We start from the raw sequence: 5765 nt of genomic DNA, 5'->3' as shown, positions 1-5765 counted from the left end.
CCATGGTAGCCAGAGCCAGCTCCTTTGGAGACCAAGTGTCTGACAGATGGACTCCGCCGGCAATCAGAGCGAGCAAAACGGACACAGATAAGGTGTCTCTGCCCAATGACAGTGCAGATGCTACCTCTCTGGCCTCCAGCTGTAGCACACCTATCGACGAGCAAGTCTATATGTCCTGGACTACATATCCAGAGGACCTGGAACGGGAACCCATCTCTCCAATAATCTCGGAGATCTTCTCCATGGAAGCGGCTCAGCTAGAGGAGTCCCAGGACATGCTGGCGGAGGTTAGTCAACAGTACTGCGCTGTCCTCTCCTCAGTCCAGGCCCTACACACACAGTCTACAGTATACAGAAATAAGCCCAAAAAAAAGCATATATAATCACACCGCATATAAAAAACAACAAGACAACAAGGCGAGGCAAAAAGCAATAACATAATAAATAAATAAATAAAATCTATAAACATGTACAACTTGATTGATACAATTGGAGATCAAGGTTTTAAACTCTGCAACAGAGGGGAGAATCTCAATCTTTAAGGACTTTTGGAGTTCATCACACAGTCACATGGCCACATTCTTATTTAAATTCTGAGTGCAGGCACACTTCAATTCAGCTGTCAGTTCAATATTAAAATAAAACGTAAAGGAAGTACATTCCAATCCAGTCCGGTCCAAGCCCTTTCACATTCTAATTATGTCGTTTGGTTTTCTAAGAAGTAGGATAAGAGATGATTCCTAGTGTGAAACCTTCAGTTTGGGTGTCAGAATCAACAGTAATTAATATATTGATATATTGGTTGATATTTCCTCAGATAGCTTGTATATTTTGATGTAGGCTTCAGTAGAACTGGCACCAACGTCTGGCACCAAGCAGAGCATCGAACGCTGGTGTTTTGACGTGACTACCCTTCCTTATTTTATAGTTTCCTTGTGGTTCCCAAACTTTTCAGGCCAGGACCCAGAAAATAAGGCGTCAGAGAGCCGCGGCCCAATGCACATTGTCAGGTTTTTTTTTTTGTTTTTTTTGCCATGCGACCGATTTTTTAAGCCAAATATCACTTCAATCCTATTAAGTTAGTTCAAGTTAGTTATTCATTTATATGTGCTATTCATGAGAGGGCTAACTTGTTGCAAATAATAATGATAATAATAATAGCCTCATTAAAATACTATTGTTGCTTCGGTTGTTTTCAGCGTTATTTAGTTTGAAATGTTCGTTGAAATAAGTAGATTTTTCGTTTTTGTTTATTTATTAAGTTAATATAAAACCATATAGTCACATTTTAGAATACAATAGAATAGAATTTTAGAATACAACTAGAATCACTGTCCTGGCCTGCTTCTAAGTTCAGTGGCCTGAAAAAAGAAAAAAAAAAAAAAAAAAGCCTTTTTTTTCTTTTTTTTTTAAATCATCTCGCGGCCCACCCGTGGCTGCTCGCGGCCCACCTTTGGGTCGCGACCCCGACTTTGGGAACCAGCACGTGTTCTGACGTGACTACCCTTCCTTCTTTTATAGTTTCCTTGGTATAGAGCACTGGTGTTCTGACATGACGACCCTTCCTTCTTTTATAGTTTCCTTGGTATAGAGCACTGATGTTCTGACGTGACAACCCTTCCTTCGGTTATAGGTTCCTTGGTATAGAACACTGGTGTTCTGACCTGACTACCCTTCCTTCTTTTATAGTTTCCTTGGTATAGAAAGCTGGTGTTTTGACGTGACTACCCTTCCTTCTTTTATAGTTTCCTTGGTATAGAACACTGGTGTTCTGACGTGACTACCCTTCCTTCTTTTATAGTTTCCTTGGCTAATGCTTAGATTGTTTGTTATATTTCCCTTTACCGTGGCCTGCAACGTAACGTACGATAAATAAAGCTGAATCCCTCCGCAATGTAAACCTAGCTGTAGTATCCACACTAGTAAACATAGCTGTAATCTGCTCTCAAAAGCACACTGTTCAAAGTTAAAGTGAAGTGAGCACATTGCATTTGACCTAACAGAGCCCCGGGTTATATGTGAAACTAAAACCTGCTGTGTCATCGTCCCCTAAATCCTGATCTGAAAGGGAAGACAGTTTAAAACCTGTGTTACTAGTTATAGACAATGTGATGCTTATAGGGATCTTAAGAATGGACAACAGGGAGCTGATAGCATCTCCCTTAGCGTCACTGTGTGCTGGGGTAGAGGCTACACTAACAAAAAATTAGGACATTAGGTTAATCAAGTACATCTCTTATCTTTGCTAGATCATTTAAGTTTAATTTGAGTTTTTCCAGTTTGAACCCAGTGTTTATTTTTGTAGAGATGACTAAGGATAAGATTTCACTCACATTAATTTCAGATTTTTCTAAATCCTCAGTTTATGTCATTAAATTACATTAAGCAAAGTTTCTGTTCACTTTCAATTCATGGTTCAAGTTTCAAGTTTTTTTTTGTCACATTATAACATACATTACAGTGAAATGCTTGGTTCTGTCTCCTGATATTGTGCTTCATACAGTAAAAAGAATAAAGACCAAACATTATACAAAATATTAGGGCTGTCCCCGACTAAGGATTTGGATGGTCGACTATGATTGGCCAAAATGTGCCGTTAGTCGACTATTGGTCGAAGTTTTAAAAAAATTAAGTATAATATTTTAAATTAATTAATTATTTATTTTTTTTTATTTTTTATCATTCCATTTGGGCTGTGGGGGTGCTTAATGTCTGAAGGAGTCGACTGAAGGCTTTTTGTCCTCTGCAAAAGCATGCAATTGGTCCACTGATGGATACATCTTGATATTTGTCTAGTCTAGTGTGTTCATTCTATGGGTGAAATCCTCTTTCAGTGCCTCTGTGCCTGTTTTCGTAGGCAGTTAGCCTCTGGTATGCATGCCATTAGCGTTAGCCACGCTTCTAGGCCTCTTTTCTTTTGGAAAGAATGATAATTATTTTTTTATTAATTAAATTTTTAAATTTTCTTTTATATATTCGACTAAGAGGTTGGCCAGTCGACTACGGCTCCTTTCGACCGATTAGTCGACTAATCCAGTGGTTCCCAAAGTCGGGTTCGCGACCCAAAGGTGGGCCGCGAGCAGCCACGGGAGGGCCGCGAGATGATTTCCAAAAATAAAAATAAAAATAAATAATAATAATTTTCAGGTCACTGAACTTAGAAGCAGGCCAGGACAGTGTTTCTAGTTGTATTCTAAAATTCTATTCTATTGTATTCTAAAATGTGACTATATGGTTTTATATTAACTTAATAAATAAACAAAAATGAAAAATCTACTTATTTCAACGAACATTTCAAACTAAATAACAGATTATGCACATAAAACGGTCACAGCAACCGAAGCAACAATAGTATTTTAATGAGGCTATTATTATTATCATTATTATTTTGCAACAAGTTAGCCCTCTCATAAATAGCACATATAAATGAATAACTAACTTGAACTAACTTAATAGGATTGAAGTGATATTTGGCTTAAAAAATCGGTCGCCTGACAAAAAAAAAAAAAAAAAAAACTGACGATGTGCATTGGGCCGCGGCTCTCTGACGCCTTATTTTCTGGGTCCCGGCCTGAAAAGTTTGGGAACCCCTGGACTAATCGACTAATAGGGGTCAGCCCTACAAAATATACAATATACAAAACTGTAAAAAAGTACAAAATGCAAAAATGGGGTAGAGGTGTAGTGCAAATCCTTTCGTAATAAATAGATAACATATGGTGTAGTGTTAAAAAGTGTCTAAAGTGAATGTTAACTCTTTGGGCACCACACACTTTCCCCATCTGTACCGCCTGGCGCCAGCGGTATTGACCATTTTAGCGGTGTTTGCGGACCCATCGTGTGTTCTGTATTATAGCTATGGAGACAATAGTATGGCTCATTTGACAGGCATTGTTCATTGTCCATTACTGACTAATCAGTTCATTTCTACACACTGTAGTTTGTGCGCTATTACACGCTAAACATCGGCCATTTCCGGAATAATCCAGTCTTTCCATAGATCGCGAGATATGACGCGTTATATGCAATAAGCCTGAATCGTTCTGGTTGATCGCCTGAAACCCCAAATACTCCCAAATCAAAGGTATATACCATGTACATATCAAGGGGGGGGGTCGTTTCAACTAGAAACTGCGATCGTGTTTGTCGAGCATGTTTTACTTCCGGTAAACACAAAACTGTGATTGTTAGAAAAACATGTTTCAGGTTCGGTAAAATAGACATTGAATATATCTTACCTTAGCCAGAAGGTATTCCAAAAAGAATAATTCCAAGTGATCGCATCGCCATCGCGATTACCAGTGTATATGTCTATAGTAACATTTCTGTTTCTTTTTTTACTATTGCTAGTTATTGTGGTCCCATACACCCAGTGGGACAAATCTATTCATCAACCAAATGTTTTTGCCTTTTAGAGGTCCCCCTTTTAGCTTACCACTGTAGTGAGCTAAAGATTCACACAGTTAAACAGTTGAAGAATAGCTTTTTCACCCCTTAGGACATTGTTCAAATTAATACATATCACTTAAGTAATAGATTGACACTGATTGACAACTAAACAATTTAGGCCATTTTAATCCCAATCACTACCACAAAAATGTAACGTGCAATTCAGCGCCATCTACAGCTTGACCAATCAGCTTGACTATTGACAGATCTACATTATTGTCTGTAGGGCTGACCCCTATTAGTCGATTAGTCGACTAATCGGTCGAAAGGAGCCGTAGTCGACTGGCCAACCTCTTAGTCGAATATATAAAAAAAATAAAGAAATTTAATTAATAATTTTTTTTATCATTCTTTCCAAAAGAAAAGAGGCCTAGAAGCGTGGCTAACGCTAATGGCACGCATACCAGAGGCTAACTGCCTACGAAAACAGGCACAGAGGCACTGAAAGAGGATTTCACCCATCTAATGAACTAGACTAGACAAATATCAAGATGTATCCATCAGTGGACCAATTGCATGCTTTTGCAGAGGACAAGAAGCCTTCAGTCGACTCCTTCAGACATTAAGAACCCCCCACAGCCCAAATGGAATGATAAAAAAAAAAAAAAAAAAAAAAAAAAAATGAATTAAAAATATTATACTTTATTTAAAAAAAAAAGATTGTCAACCAATAGTCGACTAACGGCAAATTTTGGCCAATCATAGTCGACCATCCAAATCCTTAGTCGGGGACAGCCCTAATTGTCTGTAACTATACAATAGTCTCATTCTAAACTATTACGATGACCCTTTTCTCCCCAGAGTGAGCAGAGCGACCTCTTTGACCTACCCATTCAGGATCTGTCGGACAACTCTGTGAGTACCACTGGCTGAAATTAGATTGGATTAGATTCAAATTTAGTCAAATGCAACAGAAATATACAATGTACAGGTGATCCAACTGGGTACAAAATATGCAAATGAGTACTACTGAGATGTATTTACAGAGTTGTATTATTAATATGTACAGTGATACAGGTATAAAGACAGTATGGTAGTAGTCATACTGGCCAGCAGCGTAACTAGTAAGAGTAGGATATGTATATATATATAAATATGATTACAGTGTAGGGCAGTTGTAGACAGTGAAAGCAGTAGGTAAATATAAATTGAGTTGTAGGACTAAGGCCTATGTGGCATGGGGAGCGGAGCATGTCATCAGCGGACGAATTAACTGATGAATGTCTTTGTCATCACCGCAGGCAGCGATGGCGGGGCCCGGCGCCCTCCAGGTTTCCCCTCCAGAGGTACCTGCTCACCATCAACCTGAAGGAAGG

Source organism: Notolepis coatsorum, assembly GCF_963971535.1.
Source record: "Notolepis coatsorum genome assembly, chromosome: 18".
NCBI classification, from domain to species: Eukaryota; Metazoa; Chordata; class Actinopteri; order Aulopiformes; family Paralepididae; genus Notolepis; species Notolepis coatsorum.
Note: the sequence above shows the minus strand (reverse complement) of the source record.